At 51.8% G+C, this 18,937-nt stretch overlaps 1 non-coding gene across 1 annotated transcript; it reads left to right on the forward strand.

Moving 5' to 3' along the window:
- Positions 1 to 5,638: 5,638 nt before the first annotated feature.
- On the forward strand, positions 5,639 to 5,711 carry TRNAK-CUU (transfer RNA lysine (anticodon CUU)). The gene has a single exon. It is a non-coding gene; the product is annotated as a tRNA-Lys (tRNA).
- Positions 5,712 to 18,937: the final 13,226 nt, after the last annotated feature.

Raw genomic sequence — 18,937 nt, forward strand, 5'->3', positions numbered from 1 at the left:
TGATGCTTTTTAAAGGCTTCTCCATTTTCGGGTTTAACATTAACTCTCACCTTTTTCAGATATTTCGGTGAGGCTTAAAACTACACACACACACATCCTGCAGTTTGCCTCACGATTCCCACAGGACTCCACACAACGCAGCACTTCCCGCCCTGAGAGGCGCCGCTGGGAGCGGTCCTAGGCCGAACCTTTCCTGCGCCCTTTCCTAGCCTAAGCCGCCTGTGCTTACAGCGAGGTCGGAGTCCGCTCCGGTCCGTCCTGTTCACCCCCATCCTTTCAAAAAGAGGAGTTTAAGGTCTCATCCCCGCTGGTGTTATGATTAAAGTAGGTATGAAAACTACTTTATGTCAGCAGCGGGATTTGGCCACGGGACTGGGGAAGATACTGCTCTTGAATGTGGCACCTTACACCGCTCGGCCATTCCGGCAGCCTCCGGAACACGGCTCTGGAGGCTGACTGCCACCTCGCGAAACAGGGAGAGTTCACACTGTTCTCTACTGGACATTTAAGCATGTGCCCAGAGACAGGTTGAGAGGACAGATGCATGTATGTACCAGAGTGAGCTCCAGAAAGACTGATGGGCACATAAGACTGGGGTAGAGCGAGAGATGGAGAAAGAGAAAGGTGCCTGTGTCGAGTCAGCAGCAGAGAAAATGAAACAAAGGGGCCTCCTGGGATAACCACACACTACTGCCTCACAAAGAACACACAGAGGGTGTGTGAAATAAGATAGGCACAGCAGTCCGGCTAGCTCAGTCGGTAGCGCATGAGACTCTTAATCTCAGGGTCGTGGGTTCGAGCCCCAGGTTGGGCGTGATGCTTTTTAAAGGCTTCTCCATTTTCGGGTTTAACATTAACTCTCACCATTTTCAGATATTTCTCAGAGGCTTAAAACTACACACACACACATCCTGCAGTTTGCCTCACGATTCCCACAGGACTCCACACAACGCAGTACTTCCCGCCCTGGGAGGCGCCGCTGGGAGCGGTCCTAGGCCGAGCCTTTCCTGTGCCCTTTCCTAGCCTGCGCCGCCCGTGCTTACAGCGAGCTCGGAGTCCGCTCCGGTCCGTCCTGTTCCCCCCCCATCCTTTCAAAAAGAGGAGTTTAAGGTCTCATCCCCGCTGGTGTTATGATTAAAGTAGGTATGAAAACTACTTTATGTCAGCAGCGGAATTCGACCACGGGACTGGGGAAAATACTGCTCTTGAATGTGGCGCCTTACACCGCTCGGCCATTCCGGCAGCCTCCAGAACACGGCTCTGGAGGCTGACTGCCACCTCGCGAAACAGGGAGAGTTCACACTGTTCTCTACTGGACATTTAAGTATGTGCCCAGAGACAGGTTGAGAGGACAGATGCATGTATGTACCAGTGTGAGCTCCAGAGAGACTGATGAGGACATAAGACTGGGGTAGAGCGAGAGATGGAGAAAGAGAAAGGTGCCTGTGTCGAGTCGGCAGCAGAGAAAATGAAACAAAGGGGCCTCCTGGGTTAACCACACACTACTTCCTCACAAAGGACACACAGAGGGTGTGTGAAATGACATAGGCACAGCAGCCTGGCTAGCTAAGTTGGTAGAGCATGAGACTCTTAATCTCAGGGTCGTGGGTTCGAGCCCCACGTTGGATGTGATGCTTTTTAAAGGCTTATCCATTTTCGGGTTTAACATTAACTCTCACCTTTTTCAGATATTTCCCTGAGGCTTAAAACTACACACACACACATCCTGCAGTTTGCCTCACGATTCCCACAGGACTCCACACAATGCAGCACTTCCCGCCCTGGGAGGCGCCGCTGGGAGTGGTCCTAGGCCGAGCCTTTCCTGCGCCCTTTCCTAGCCTGAGCCACCCGTGCTTACAGCGAGCTCGGAGTCCGCTCCTGTCCGTCCTGTCCCCCCCATCCTTTCAAAAAGAGGAGTTTAAGATCTCATCCCCGCTGGTGTTATGATTAAAGTAGGTATGAAAACTACTTTATGTCAGCAGCAGGATTTGATCACAGGACTGGGGAAGATACTGCTCTTGAATGTGGCGCCTTACACCGCTCGGCCATTCCGGCAGCCTCCGGGTATGTCTCTGGAGGCTGACTGCCACCTCGCGAAACAGGGAGAGTTCACACTGTTCTCTACTGGACATTTAAGTATGTGCCCAGAGACAGGTTGAGAGGACAGATGCATGTATGTACCAGAGTGAGCTCCAGAGAGACTGAAGGGGACATAAGACTGGGGTAGAGCGAGAGATGGAGAAAGAGAAAGGTGCCTGTGTTGAGTCAGCAGCAGAGAAAATGAAACAAAGGGGCCTCCTGGGATAACCACACACTACTTCCTCACAAAGAACACACAGAGGGTGTGTGAAATGACATAGGAACAGTAGCCTTACTAGGTCAGTCGGTAGAGCATGAGACTCTTAATCTCAGGGTTGTGGGTTCGAGCCCCACGTTGGGCGTGATGCTTTTTAAAGGCTTCTCCATTTTCGGGTTTAACATTAACTCTCACCTTTTTCAGATATTTCGCTGAGGCTTAAAACTACACACACACACACACATCCTGCAGTTTGCCTCACGATTCCCACAGGACTCCACACAGCGCAGCACTTCCCGCCCTGGGAGGGGCGGCTGGCAGCGGTCCTAGGCCGAGCCTTTCCTGCGCCCTTTCCTAGCCTGAGCCGCCCGTGCTTACAGCGAGCTCGGAGTCCGCTCCGGTCCGTCCTGTTCCCCCCCCCCATCCTTTCAAAAAGAGGAGTTTAAGGTCTCATCCCCGCTGGTGTTATGATTAAAGTAGGTATGAAAACTACTTTATGTCAGCAGCGGAATTCGACCACGGGACTGGGGAAAATACTGCTCTTGAATGTGGCGCCTTACACCGCTCGGCCATTCCGGCAGCCTCCAGAACACGGCTCTGGAGGCTGACTGCCACCTCGCGAAACAGGGAGAGTTCACACTGTTCTCTACTGGACATTTAAGTATGTGCCCAGAGACAGGTTGAGAGGACAGATGCATGTATGTACCAGTGTGAGCTCCAGAGAGACTGATGAGGACATAAGACTGGGGTAGAGCGAGAGATGGAGAAAGAGAAAGGTGCCTGTGTCGAGTCGGCAGCAGAGAAAATGAAACAAAGGGGCCTCCTGGGTTAACCACACACTACTTCCTCACAAAGGACACACAGAGGGTGTGTGAAATGACATAGGCACAGCAGCCTGGCTAGCTAAGTTGGTAGAGCATGAGACTCTTAATCTCAGGGTCGTGGGTTCGAGCCCCACGTTGGATGTGATGCTTTTTAAAGGCTTATCCATTTTCGGGTTTAACATTAACTCTCACCTTTTTCAGATATTTCCCTGAGGCTTAAAACTACACACACACACATCCTGCAGTTTGCCTCACGATTCCCACAGGACTCCACACAATGCAGCACTTCCCGCCCTGCGAGGCGCCGCTGGGAGTGGTCCTAGGCCGAGCCTTTCCTGCGCCCTTTCCTAGCCTGAGCCACCCGTGCTTACAGCGAGCTCGGAGTCCGCTCCTGTCCGTCCTGTCCCCCCCATCCTTTCAAAAAGAGGAGTTTAAGGTCTCATCCCCGCTGGTGTTATGATTAAAGTAGGTATGAAAACTACTTTATGTCAGCAGCAGGATTTGATCACAGGACTGGGGAAGATACTGCTCTTGAATGTGGCGCCTTACACCGCTCGGCCATTCCGGCAGCCTCCGGGTATGTCTCTGGAGGCTGACTGCCACCTCGCGAAACAGGGAGAGTTCACACTGTTCTCTACTGGACATTTAAGTATGTGCCCAGAGACAGGTTGAGAGGACAGATGCATGTATGTACCAGAGTGAGCTCCAGAGAGACTGAAGGGGACATAAGACTGGGGTAGAGCGAGAGATGGAGAAAGAGAAAGGTGCCTGTGTTGAGTCAGCAGCAGAGAAAATGAAACAAAGGGGCCTCCTGGGATAACCACACACTACTTCCTCACAAAGAACACACAGAGGGTGTGTGAAATGACATAGGAACAGTAGCCTTACTAGCTCAGTCGGTAGAGCATGAGACTCTTAATCTCAGGGTTGTGGGTTCGAGCCCCACGTTGGGTGTGATGCTTTTTAAAGGCTTCTCCATTTTCGGGTTTAACATTAACTATCACCTTTTTCAGATATTTCGCTGAGGCTTAAAACTACACACACACACACACATCCTGCAGTTTGCCTCACGATTCCCACAGGACTCCACACAGCGCAGCACTTCCCGCCCTGGGAGGGGCCGCTGGCAGCGGTCCTAGGCCGAGCCTTTCCTGCGCCCTTTCCTAGCCTGAGCCGCCCGTGCTTACAGCGAGCTCGGAGTCCGCTCCGGTCCGTCCAGTCCCCCCCCATCCTTTCAAAAAGAGGAGTTTAAGGTCTCATCCCCACTGGTGTTATGATTAAAGTAGGTATGAAAACTACTTTATGTCAGCAGCGGGATTTGACCACGGGACTGGAGAAGATACTGCTCTTGAATGTGGCGCCTTACACCGCTCGGCCATTCCGGCAGCCTCCGGAACACGGCTCTGGAGGCTGACTGCCACCTCGCGACACAGGGAAAGTTCACACTGTTCTCTACTGGACATTTAAGTATGTGCCCAGAGAAAGGTTGAGAGGACAGATGCATGTATGTACCACAGTGAGCTCCAGAGAGACTGATGAGGACATAAGACTGGGGTAGAGCGAGAGATGGAGAAAGAGAAAGGTGCCTGTGTTGAGTCAGCAGCAGAGAAAATGAAACAAAGGGGCCTCCTGGGATAACCACACACTACTTCCTCACAAAGAACACACAGAGGGTGTTTTAAAAGTCATAGGTACAGCAGCCCGGCTAGCTCAGTCGGTAGCGCATGAGACTCTTAATCTCAGGGTCATGGGTTTGAGCCTCACGTTGGGGGTGATGCTTTTTAAAGGCTTCTCCATTTTCGGGTTGAACATTAACTCTCACCTTTTTCAGATATTTCGCTGAGGCTTAAAACTACACACACACACATCCTGCAGTTTGCCTTACGATTCCCACAGGACTCCACACAACGCAGCACTTCCCGCCCTGGGAGGCGCCACTGGGAGCGGTCCTAGGCCGAGCCTTTCCTGCGCCCTTTCCTATCCTGAGCCGCCCGTGCTTACAGCGAGCTCGGAGTCCACTCCGGTCCATCCTGTCCCCCCCCCCCCCATCCTTTCAAAAAGAGGAGTTTAAGGTCTCATCCCCGCTGGTGTTATGATTAAAGTAGGTATGAAAACTACTTTATGTCAGCAGCAGGATTTGACCACGGGACTGGGGAAGATACTGCTCTTGAATGTCGCACCTCACACCGCTCAGCCATTCCGGCAGCCTCCAGAACACGACTCTGGAGGCTGACTGCCACCTCGCGAAACAGGGAGAGTTCACACTGTTCTCTACTGGACATTTAAGCATGTGCCCAGAGACAGGTTGAAAGGACAGATGCATGTATGTACCAGAGTAAGCTCCCGAAAGACTGATGGGGACATAAGACTGGAGTAGAGCGAGAGATGGAGAAAGAGAGAGGTGCCTGTGTCGAGTCAGCAGCAGAGAAAATGAAACTAAGAGGCCTCCTGGGATAACCACACACTACTTCCTCACAAAGAACACAGAGAGGGTGTGTGAAATGACACCGGCACAGCAGCCCGGCTAGCTCAGTCGGTAGAGCATGAGACTCTTAATCTCAGGGTCGTGGGTTTGAGCCCCACGTTGGGCGTGATGCTTTTTAAAGGCTTCTCCATTTTCGGGTTGAACATTAACTCTCACTTTTTTCAGATATTTCGCTGAGGCTTAAAGCTACACACACACACATCCTGCAGTTTGCCTCACGATTCCCACAGGACTCCACACAACGCAGCACTTCCCGCCCTGGGTGGCGCTGCTGGGAGTTGTCCTAGGCCGAGCCTTTCCCGCGCCCTTTCCTAGCCTGAGCCGCCCGTGCTTACAGCAAGCTCGGAGTCCACTCCGGTCCGTCCTGTCCCCCCCCATCCTTTCAAAAAGAGGAGTTTAAGGTCTCATCCCCGCTGGTGTTATGATTAAAGTAGGTATGAAAACTACTTTATGTCAGCAGCGGGATTTGGCCACGGGACTGGGGAAGATACTGCTCTTGAATGTGGCACCTTACACCGCTCGGTCATTCCGGCAGCCTCCGGAACACGGCTCTGGAGGCTGACTGCCACCTCGCGAAACAGGGAGAGTTCACACTGTTCTCTACTGGACATTTAAGCATGTGCCCAGAGACAGGTTGAGAGGACAGATGCATGTATGTACCAGAGTGAGCTCCAGAAAGACTGATGGGCACATAAGACTGGGGTAGAGCGAGAGATGGAGAAAGAGAAAGGTGCCTGTGTCGAGTCAGCAGCAGAGAAAATGAAATAAAGGGGCCTCCTGGGATAACCACACACTACTGCCTCACAAAGAACACACAGAGGGTGTGTGAAATAAGATAGGCACAGCAGTCCGGCTAGCTCAGTCGGTAGCACATGAGACTCTTAATCTCAGGGTCGTGGGTTCGAGCCCCAGGTTGGGCGTGATGCTTTTTAAAGGCTTCTCCATTTTCGGGTTGAACATTAACTCTCACCATTTTCAGATATTTCTCCGAGGCTTAAAACTACACACACACACATCCTGCAGTTTGCCTCACGATTCCCACAGGACTCCACACAACGCAGTACTTCCCGCCCTGGGAGGCGCCGCTGGGAGCGGTCCTAGGCCGAGCCTTTCCTGCGCCCTTTCCTAGCCTGCGCCGCCCGTGCTTACAGTGAGCTCGGAGTCCGCTCCGGTCCGTCCTGTTCCCCCCCCCCCATCCTTTCAAAAAGAGGAGTTTAAGGTCTCATCCCCGCTGGTGTTATGATTAAAGTAGGTATGAAAACTACTTTATGTCACCAGCGGAATTCGACCACGGGACTGGGGAAGATACTGCTCTTGAATGTGGCGCCTTACACCGCTCGGCCATTCCGGCAGCCTCCAGAACACGGCTCTGGAGGCTGACTGCCACCTCGCGAAACAGGGAGAGTTCACACTGTTCTCTACTGGACATTTAAGTATGTGCCCAGAGACAGGTTGAGAGGACAGATGCATGTATGTACCAGAGTGAGCTCCAGAGAGACTGATGGGGACATAAGACTGGGGCAGAGCGAGAGATGGAGAAAGAGAAAGGTGCCTGTGTCGAGTCAGCAGCAGAGAAAATGAAACAAAGGTGCCTCCTGGGATAACCACACACTACTTCCTTACAAAGAACACACAGAGGGTGTGTGAAATGACATAGGCACAACAGCTGCTAGCTCAGTCGGTAGAGAATGAGAATCTTAATCTCAGGGTCGTGGGTTCGAGCCCCACGTTGGGCGTAATGCTTTTTAAAGGCTTCTCCATTTTCGGGTTTAACATTAACTCTCACCTTTTTCAGATATTTCGCTGAGGCTTAAAACTACACATACACACATCATGCAGTTTGCCTCACGATTCCCACAGGACTCCACACAACGCAGCACTTCCCGCCCTGGGAGGCGCCGCTGGGACCGGTCCTAGGCCGAGCCTTTCCTGCGCCCTTTCCTAGCCTGAGCCGCCCGTGCTTACAGCGAGCTCGTAGTCCGCTCCGGTCCGTCCTGTCCCCCCCCATCCTTTCAAAAAGAGGAGTTTAAGGTCTCATCCCCGCTGGTGTTATGATTAAAGTAGGTATGAAAACTACTTTATGTCAGCAGCGGGATTTGACCACGGGACTGGGGAAGATACTGTTCTTGAATGTGGCACCTTACACCGCTCGGCCATTCCGGCAGCCTCCTGAACACGGCTCTGGAGGCTGACTGCCACCTCGTGAAACAGGGAGAGTTCACACTGTTCTCTACTGGACATTTAAGCATGTGCCCAGAGACAGGTTGAAAGGACAGATGCATGTATGTACCAGAGTGAGCTCCCGAAAGACTGATGGGGACATAATACTGGGGTAGAGCGAGAGAAGAAGAAAGAGAAAGGTACCTGTGTCGAGTCAGCAGCAGAGAAAATGAAACAAAGGGGCCTCCTGGGATAACCACACCCTACTTCCTCACAAAGAACACACAGAGGGTGTGTGAAATAAGATACGCACAGCAGCCCGGCTAGCTCAGTCGGTAGCGCATGAGACTCTTAATCTGAGGGTCGTGTGTAGGAGGCTGGACTGGCTTGTAGTGAGTACCAAGGGGTACTTGCACCTTGCACCAGGCCCAGTTATCCCTTATTAGTGTATAGGGTGTCTATCAGCATAGGCTGATAGATAATGGTAGCTTAGCAGAGCAGCTTAGGCTGAACTAGGAGACGAGTGAAGCTCCTACAGTACCACAAGTGTCACTTGCCCAATATCATAAGAAAACACAATACACAGATATACTAAAAATAAAGGTACTTTATTTTTATGACAATATGCCAAAGTATCTCAGTGAGTACCCTCAGTATGAGGATAGCAAATATACACAAGTTATATGTACACAATACCAAAAATATGCAGTATAGTCTTAGAAAACAGTGCAAACAATGTATAATTACAATAGGATGCAATGGGGACACATAGGGATAGGGGCAACACAAACCATATACTCCAAAAGTGGAATGTGAACCACGAATGGACTCCAAACCTATGTGACCTTGTAGAGGGTTGCTGGGACTATTAGAAAATAGTGAGGGTTAGAAAAATAGCCCTCCCCAAGACCCTGAAAAGTGAGTGCAAAGTGCACTGAAGTTCCCCTAAGGACAAAGAAGTCGTGATAGGGGAATAATGCAGGAAAGACACAAACCAGCAATGCAACAACGATGGATTTCCAATCTAGGGTACCTGTGGAACAAGGGGACGAAGTCCAAAAGTCACAAGCAAGTTGGAGATGGGCAGATGCCCAGGAAATGCCAGCTGTGGGTGCAAAGAAGCTTCTACTGGACAGAAGAAGCTGAGGTTTCTGCAGGAACGAAAAGGGCTAGAGACTTCCGCTTTGGTGGACGGATCCCACTTGCCGTGGAGAGTTGTGCAGAAGTGTTTTCCCGCCGAAAGACCGCCAACAAGCCTTGCTAGCTGCAAATCGTGCGATAAGCGTTTTTGGATGCTGCTATGGCCCAGGAGGGACCAGGATGTCGCAAATTGTGTCAGGAGAGAGAGGGGATGTGGTGCAAGAGAAGGAGACCTGTCAGCAGCAGGTAGCACCTGGAGAAGTGCCAGAAACAGGCACTACGAGGATGCAAGAAACGGTGCTCGCCGAAGTTGCACAAAGGAGTCGCCGGAGACCAACTTAGAAAGTCGTGCAATGCAGATTAGAGTGCCGTGGACCCAGGCTTGGCTGTGCACAAAGGATTTCCGCCAGAAGTGCACGGAAGCCGAAGTAGTTGCAAAAGACGCGGTTTCCAACAATGCAGTCTGGCGTGGGGAGGCAAGGACTTACCTCCACCAAACTTGGACTGAAGAGTCACTGGACTGTGGGAGTCACTTGGACAGAGTTGCTGGATTCAAGGGACCTCGCTCGTCGTGCTGAGAGGAGACCCAAGGGACCGGTAATGCAGCTTTTTGGTGCCTGCGGTTGCAGGGGGAAGATTCCGTCGGCCCACGGGAGATTTCTTCGGAGCTTCTAGTGCAGAGAGGAGGCAGACTACCCCCACAGCATGCACCACCAGGAAAACAGTCGAGAAGGCGGCAGGATCAGCGTTACAGAGTTGCAGTATTCGTCTCTGCTACTATGTTGCAGTTTTGCAGACTTCCAGCGCGGTCAGCAGTCGATTCCTTGGCAGAAAGTGAAGAGAGAGATGCAGAGGAACTCTGATGAGCTCATGCATTCGTTATCTAAGGAAATCCCCAAAGCAGAGACCCTAAATAGCCAGAAAAGAGGGTTTTGCTACCTAGGAGAGAGGATAGGCTAGCAACACCTGAAGGAGCCTATCAGAAGGAGTCTCTGACGTCACCTGGTGGCACTGGCCACTCAGAGCAGTCCAGTGTGCCAGCAGCACCTCTGTTTCCAAGATGGCAGATGTCTGGAGCACCCCGGAGGAGCTCTGGACACCTCCCAGGGGAGGTGCAGGTCAGGGGAGTTGTCACTCCCATTTCCTTTGTCCAGTTTCGCGCCAGAGCAGGGCTAAGGGGTCCCCTGAACCGGTGTAGACTGGCTTATGCAGAATTGGGCACATCTGTGCCGATGAAAGCATTTCCAGAGGCTGGGGGAGGCTACTCCTCCCCTGCCTTCACACCATTTTCCAAAGGGAGAGGGTGTAACACCCTCTCTCAGAGGAAGTCCTTTGTTCTGCCATCCTGGGAGAAGCCTGGCTTGACCCCAGGGGGCTAGAAACCTGTCTGAGGGGTTGGCAGCAGCAGCAGCTGCAGTGAAACCCCAGAAAAAGCAGTTTGGCAGTACCAGGGTCTGCGCTACAGACCACTGGGATCATGGGATTGTGCCAACTATGCCAGGATGGCATAGAGGGGGCAATTCCATGATCATAGACATGTTACATGGCCATATTCGGAGTTACCATTGTGAAGCTACATATAGGTAGTGACCTATACATAGTGCACGCGTGTAATGGTGTCCCCGCACTCACAAAGTCTGGGGAATTGGCCCTGAACAATGTGGGGGCACCTTGGCTAGTGCCAGGGTGCCCTCACACTAAGTAACTTTGCACCTAACCTTTACCAGGTAAAGGTTAGACATATAGGTGACTTATAAGTTACTTAAGTGCAGTGTAAAATGGCTGTGAAATCACGTGGACGTTATTTCACTCAGGCTGCAGTGGCATGCCTGAGTAAGAATTGTCAGAGCACCCTATGGGTGGCAAAAGAAATGCTGCAGCCCATAGGGATCTCCTGGAACCCCAATACCCTGGGTACCTCAGTACCATATACTAGGGAATTATAAGGGTGTTCCAGTAAGCCAATGTAAATTGGTAAAATTGGTCACTAGCCTGTTAGTGACAATTTGTAAAGAAATGAGAGAGCATAACCACTGAGGTTCTGGTTAGCAGAGCCTCAGTGAGACAGTTAGGCACCACACAGGGAACACATACATATAGGCCACAACCTTATGAGCACTGGGGTCCTGACTAGCAGGGTCCCAGTGACACATAACAAACATACTGAAAACATAGGGTTTTCACTATGAGCACTGGGCCCTGGCTAGCAGGATCCCAGTGAGACAGTGAAAACACCCTGACATACACTCACAAACAGGCCAAAAGTGGGGGTAACAAGGCTAGAAAGAGGCTACTTTCTCACACAGTGGGTTCGAGCCCCACGTTGGGCGTGATGCTTTTTAAAGGCTTCTCCATTTTCGGGTTTAACATTAACTCTCACCTTTTTCAGATATTTCGCTGAGGCTTAAAACTACACACACACACATCCTGCAGTTTGCCTCACGATTCCCACAGGACTCCACACAACGCAGCACTTCCCTCCCTGGGAGGCGCGCTGGGAGCGGTCCTAGGCCGAGCCTTTCCTGCGCCCTTTCCTAGCCTGAGCCGCCCGTGCTTACAGCGAGCTCGGAGTCCGCTGCAGTCCGTCCTCTCCCCCCACATCCTTTCAAAAAGAGGAGTTTAAGGTCTCATCCCCCCTGGTGTTATGATTAAAGTAGGTATGAAAACTACTTTACGTCGGCAGCGCTATTTGATCATGGGACTGGGGAAGATACTGCTCTTGAATGTGGCGCCTTACACCGCTCAGCCATTCCGGCAGCCTCCGAAACACGGCTCTGGAGGCTGACTGCCACCTCGCGAAACAGGGAGAGTTCACACTGTTCTCTACTGGACATTTAAGTATGTGCCCTGAGAAAGGTTGAGAGGACAGATGCATGTATGTACCAGAGTGAGCTCCAGAGAGACTGATGGGGACATAAGACTGGGGTAGAGCGAGAGATGGAGAAAGAGAAAGGTGCCTGTGTCGAGTCAGCAGCAGAGAAAATGAAACAAAGGGGCCTCCTGGGATAACCACACACTACTTCCTCACAAAGAACACACAGAGGGTGTGTGAAATGTTAAAGGCACCGCACCCCGGCTAGCTCAGTCAGTAGAGCATGAGACTCTTAATCTCAGGGGTGTGGGTTCGATCCCCACGTTGGGGGTGATGCTTTTCAAAGGCTTCTCCATTTTCGGGTTTAACTTTAACTCTCACCTTTTTCAGATATTTCGCTGAGGCTTGAATCTACACACACACACACATCCTGCAGTTTGCCTCACGATTCCCGCAGGACTCCACACAACGCAGCACTTCCCGCCCTGGGAGGCGCCGCTTGGAGCGGTCCTAGGCCGAGCCTTTCCTGCGCCCTTCCCTAGCCTGAGCCGCCCGTGCTTACAGCGAGCTCGGAGTCCGGTCCGGTCCGTCCTGCCACCCCCCCCCCTCCCATCCTTTCAAAAAGGAGGAGTTTGAGGTCTCATCCCCGCTGGTGTTATGAATTAAGTAGACATGAAAACTACTTTATGTCAGCAGCGGGATTTGATCACGGGATTGGGGAAGATACTGCTCTTAAATGTGGCACCTTACACCGCTCGGCCATTACAGCAGCCTCCGGAACACGGCTCTGGAGGCTGACTGCCACCTCGCAAGACAGGGAGAGTTCACACTGTTCTCTACTGGCCATTTAAGTATGTGCCCAGAGAAAGGTTGGGAGGACAGATGCATGTATGTACCAGAGTGAGCTCCAGAGAGACTGATGGGGACATAAGAATGGGGTAGAGCGAGAGATGGAGAAAGAGAAAGGTGCCTGTGTCGAGTCAGCAGCAGAGAAAATGAAACAAAGGGGCCTCCTGGGATAACCACACATTACTTCCTCACAAAGAACACACAGAGGGTGTGTGAAATGACATAGGTCCTGCAGCCCGGCTAGCTCAGTCGGTAGAGCATGAGTCTCTTAATCTCAGGGTCGTGGGTTTGAGCCCCACGTTGGGAGTGATGCTTTTTAAAGGCTTCTCCATTTTCGAGTTTAACATTAACTCTCACCTTTTTCAGATATTTCGCTGAGGCTTAAAACTACACACACACACACACATCCTGCAGTTTGCCTCACGATTCTCACAGGACTCCACACAACGCAGCACTTCCCCTCCTGGGAGTCGCCGCTGGGAGTGGTCCTAGGCCGAGCCTTTCCTGCGCCCTTTCCTAGCCTGAGACGCCCGTGCTTACAGCGAGCTCAGAGTCCGCTCCATTCTATCCTGTCCCCCCCATCCTTTCAAAAAGAGGAGTTTAAGGTCTCATCCCCACTGGTGTTATGATTAAAGTAGGTATGAAAACTACTTTATGTCGGCAGCGGGATTTAATCACAGGACTGGGGAAGATACTGCTCTTGAATGTGGCGCCTTACACCGCTCGGCCATTCCGGCAGCCTTCGGAACACGGCTCTGGAGGCTGACTGCCACCTCGCGAAACAGGGAGAGTTCACACTGTTCTCTACTGGACATTTAAGTATGTGCCCAGAGACAGGTTGAGATGACAGATGCATGTATATACCAGAGTGAGCTCCAGAGAGACTGATGGGGACATAAGACTGGGGTAGAGCGAGAGATGGAGAAAGAGAAAGGTGCCTGTGTCGAATCAGCAGCAAAGAAAATGAAACAAAGGGGCCTCCTGGGATTACCACACACTACTTCCTCACAAAGAACACACAGAGGGTGTGTGAAATGAAATAGGCACAGCAGCCTGGCTAGCTCAGTTGGTAGAGCATGAGACTCTTAATCTCAGGGATGTGGGTTTGAGCCCCACATTGGGCGTGATGCTTTTTAAAGGCTTCTCCATGTTCGGGTTTAACATTAACTTTCACCTTTTTCAGATATTTCGCTGAGGCTTAAAACTACACACACACACACACATCCTGCAGTTTGCCTCACGATTCCCACAGGACTCCACACAACGCAGCACTTCCCTCCCTGGGAGGCGCGCTGGGAGCGGTCCTAGGCCGAGCCTTTCCTGAGCCCTTTCCTAGCCTGAGCCGCCCGTGCTTACAGCGAGCTCGGAGTCCGCTGCAGTCCGTCCTGTCCCCCCACATCCTTTCAAAAAGAGGAGTTTAAGGTCTCATCCCCCCTGGTGTTATGATTAAAGTAGGTATGAAAACTACTTTACGTCGGCAGCGCTATTTGATCATGGGACTGGGGAAGATACTGCTCTTGAATGTGGCGCCTTACACCGCTCAGCCATTCCGGCAGCCTCCGAAACACGGCTCTGGAGGCTGACTGCCACCTCGCGAAACAGGGAGAGTTCACACTGTTCTCTACTGGACATTTAAGTATGTGCCCTGAGAAAGGTTGAGAGGACAGATGCATGTATGTACCAGAGTGAGCTCCAGAGAGACTGATGGGGACATAAGACTGGGGTAGAGCGAGAGATGGAGAAAGAGAAAGGTGCCTGTGTCGAGTCAGCAGCAGAGAAAATGAAACAAAGGGGCCTCCTGGGATAACCACACACTACTTCCTCACAAAGAACACACAGAGGGTGTGTGAAATGTTAAAGGCACCGCACCCCGGCTAGCTCAGTCAGTAGAGCATGAGACTCTTAATCTCAGGGGTGTGGGTTCGATCCCCACGTTGGGGGTGATGCTTTTCAAAGGCTTCTCCATTTTCGGGTTTAACTTTAACTCTCACCTTTTTCAGATATTTCGCTGAGGCTTGAATCTACACACACACACACATCCTGCAGTTTGCCTCACGATTCCCGCAGGACTCCACACAACGCAGCACTTCCCGCCCTGGGAGGCGCCGCTTGGAGCGGTCCTAGGCCGAGCCTTTCCTGCGCCCTTTCCTAGCCTGAGCCGCCCGTGCTTACAGCGAGCTCGGAGTCCGGTCCGGTCCGTCCTGCCACCCCCCCCCCCCCTCCCATCCTTTCAAAAAGGAGGAGTTTGAGGTCTCATCCCCGCTGGTGTTATGAATTAAGTAGACATGAAAACTACTTTATGTCAGCAGCGGGATTTGATCACGGGATTGGGGAAGATACTGCTCTTAAATGTGGCACCTTACACCGCTCGGCCATTACAGCAGCCTCCGGAACACGGCTCTGGAGGCTGACTGCCACCTCGCAAGACAGGGAGAGTTCACACTGTTCTCTACTGCCCATTTAAGTATGTGCCCAGAGAAAGGTTGGGAGGACAGATGCATGTATGTACCAGAGTGAGCTCCAGAGAGACTGATGGGGACATAAGACTGGGGTAGAGCGAGAGATGGAGAAAGAGAAAGGTGCCTGTGTCGAGTCAGCAGCAGAGAAAATGAAACAAAGGGGCCTCCTGGGATAACCACACATTACTTCCTCACAAAGAACACACAGAGGGTGTGTGAAATGACATAGGCCCAGCAGCCCGGCTAGCTCAGTCGGTAGAGCATGAGTCTCTTAATCTCAGGGTCGTGGGTTTGAGCCCCACGTTGGGAGTGATGCTTTTTAAAGGCTTCTCCATTTTCGAGTTTAACATTAACTCTCACCTTTTTCAGATATTTCGCTGAGGCTTAAAACTACACACACACACACACATCCTGCAGTTTGCCTCACGATTCTCACAGGACTCCACACAACGCAGCACTTCCCCTCCTGGGAGTCGCCGCTGGGAGTGGTCCTAGGCCGAGCCTTTCCTGCGCCCTTTCCTAGCCTGAGACGCCCGTGCTTACAGCGAGCTCAGAGTCCGCTCCAGTCTATCCTGTCCCCCCCATCCTTTCAAAAAGAGGAGTTTAAGGTCTCATCCCCACTGGTGTTATGATTAAAGTAGGTATGAAAACTACTTTATGTCGGCAGCGGGATTTAATCACAGGACTGGGGAAGATACTGCTCTTGAATGTGGCGCGTTACACCGCTCGGCCATTCCGGCAGCCTAGGGAGCAAGTCTCTGGAGGCTGACTGCCACCTCGCGAAACAGGGAGAGTTCACACTGTTCTCTACTGGACATTTAAGTATGTGCCCAGAGACAGGTTGAGAGGACAGATGCATGTATGTACCAGAGTGAGCTCCAGAGAGACTGATGAGGACATAAGACTGGGGTAGAGCGAGAGATGGAGAAAGAGAAAGGTGCCTGTGTCGAGTCAGCAGCAGAGAAAATGAAACAAAGTGGCCTCCTGGGATAACCACACACTACTTCCTCACAAAGAACACACAGAGGGTGTGTGAAATGACATAGGCACAGCAGCCTGGCTAGCTCAGTCGGTAGAGCATGAGACTCCAAATCTCAGGGTTGTGGGCTGGAGCCCCACGTTGGGCGTGATGCTTTTTAAAGGCTTCTCCATTTTCGGGTTTAACATTAACTTTCACCTTTTTCAGATATTTCGCTGAGGCTTAAAACTACACACACACACATCCTGCAGTTTGCCTCACGATTCCCACAGGACTCCACACAATGCAGCACTTCCCGCCCTGGGAGGCGCCGCTGGGAGCGGTCCTAGGCCGAGCCTTTCCTGCGCCCTTTCCTAGCCTGAGCCACCCGTGCTTACAGCGAGCTCGGAGTACGCTCCGGTCCGTCCTGTCCCCCCCATCCTTTCAAAAAGAGGAGTTTAAGGTCTCATCCCCGCTGGTGTTATGATTAAAGTAGGTATGAAAACTACTTTATGTCGGCAGAGGGATTTAATCACAGGAATGGGGAAGATACTGCTCTTGAATGTGGTGCCTTACACCGCTCGGCCATTACGGCAGCCTCTGGAACACGGCTCTGAAAGCTGACTACCACCTCGCAAAACAGGAAGAGTTCACACTGTTCTCTACTGGACATTTAAGTATGTGCCCAGAGACAGGTTGAGAGGACAGATGCATGTATGTACCAGAGTGAGCTCCAGAGAGACTGATGGGGACATAAGACTGGAGTAGAGCGAGAGATGGAGAAAGAGAAAGGTGCCTGTGTCGAGTCAGCAGCAGAGAAAATGAAACAAAGGGGGCTCCTGGGATAACCACACACTACTTCCTCACAAAGAACACACAGAGGGTGTGTGAAATGACATAGGCACAGCAACCTGGCTAGCTCAGTCGGTAGAGCATGAGACCCTTAATCTCAGGGTTGTGGGTTCGAGCCTCATGTTGGGCATGATGCTTTTTAAAGGCTTCTCCCTTTTTGGGTTTAACATTAACTCTCACCTTTTTCAGATATTTCACTGAGGCTTAAAAATACACAAACACACATCCTGCAGTTTGCCTCACGATTCCCACAGGACTCCACACAACGCAACACTTCCCGCCCTGGGAGGTTCCGCTGGGAGGGGTCCTAGGCCGAGCCTTTCCTGCGCCCTTTCCTAGCCTGAGCCGCCAGTGCTTACAGCGAGCTCGGAGTCCGCTCCGGTCCGTCCTGTCCCCCCCCATCCTTTCAAAAAGAGGAGTTTAAAGTCTCATCCCCGCTGGTGTTATGATTAAAGTAGGTATGAAAACTACTTTATGTCGGCAGCGGGATTTGATCACGGGACTGGGGAAGATACTGTTCTTGAATGTGGCGCCTTACACCACTCTGCCATTCCGGCAGCCTGTGGAACACCACTCTGGAGGTTGACTGCCACCTCGCGAAACAGGGAGAGTTCACACTGTTCTCTACTGGACATTTAAGTATGTGCCCAGAGACAGGTTGAGAGGACAAATACATGTATGTACCAGAGTGAGCTCCAGAGAGACTGATGGGGACATAAGACTGGGGTAGAGCGAGAGATGGAGACAGAAAAAGGTGCCTGTGTCGAGTCAGCAGCAGAGAAAATGAAACAAAGGGGCCTCCTGGGATAACCACACACTACTTCCTCACAAAGAACACACAGAGGGTGTGTGAAATGACATAGGCACAGCAGCCCGGCTAGCTCCGTCGGTAGAGCATGAGACTCCTAATATCAGGCTTGTGTGTTTGAGCCCCATGTTGGGCGTGATGCTTTTTAAAGGCTTCTCCATTTTTGGGTTTAACATTAACTCTCACCTTTTTCAGATATTTCGCTGAGGCTTAAAACTACACACACACACATCCTGCAGTTTGCCTCACGATTCCCACAGGACTCCACACAACGCAGCACTTCCCACCCTGGGAGGCGCCGCTGGGAGCGGTCCTAGGACGAGCCTTTCCTGCGCTCTTTCCTAGCCTGAGCCGCCCGTGCTTACAGCGAGCTCGGAGTCCGCTCCGGTCCGTCCTGTCCCCCCCTCATCCTTTCAAAAAGAGGAGTTTAAGGTCTCATCCCCGCTGGTGTTATGATTAAAGTAGGTATGAAAACTACTTTATGTCAGCATCGGGATTTGCTCACTGGACTGGGGAAGATACTGCTCTTGAAAGTGGCCCCTTACACCACTCGGCCATTCCGGCAGCCTCCGGAACACTTTTCTGGATGCTGACTGCCACCTCGCGAAACAGGGAGAGTTCACACTGTTCTCTACTGGACATTTAATTATGTGCCCAGAGACAGGTTGAGAGGACAGATGCATGTATGTACCAGAGTGAGCTCCAGAGAGACTGATGGGGACATAAGACTGGGGTAGAGCGAGAGATGGAGAAAGAGAAAGGTGCCTGTGTCGAGTCAGCAGCAGAGAAAATGAAAAAAGGGGCCTCCTGGGATAACCACACACTACTTCCTCACGAAGAATACACAGAGGGTGTGTGAAATGACATAGGCGCAGCAGACCGGCTAGCTCAGTCGGTAGAGCATGAGACTCTTAATCTCAGGGTCGTGGGTTTGAGCCCCACGTTGGGCGTGATGCTTTTTAAAGGCTTCTCCATTTTCGGGTTTAACATTAACTCTCACCTTTTTCAGATATTTCGCTGAGGCTTAAAACTACACACACACACATCCTGCAGTTTGCCTCACGATTCCCACAGGACTCCACACAACGCAGCACTTCCCGCCCTGGGAGGCGCCACTGGGAGCGGTCCTAGGCCGAGCCTTACCTGCGCCCTTTCCTAGCCTGAACTGCCCGTGCTTACAGCGAGCTCGGAGTCCGCTCCAGTCCGTCCTGTCCCCCCCCCCATCCTTTCAAAAAGAGGAGTTTAAGGTCTTATCCCTGCTAGTGTTATGATTAAAGTAGGTATGAAAACTACT

This window comes from Pleurodeles waltl, chromosome 6 (genome assembly GCF_031143425.1).
Source record: "Pleurodeles waltl isolate 20211129_DDA chromosome 6, aPleWal1.hap1.20221129, whole genome shotgun sequence".
Taxonomy (NCBI): Eukaryota; Metazoa; Chordata; class Amphibia; order Caudata; family Salamandridae; genus Pleurodeles; species Pleurodeles waltl.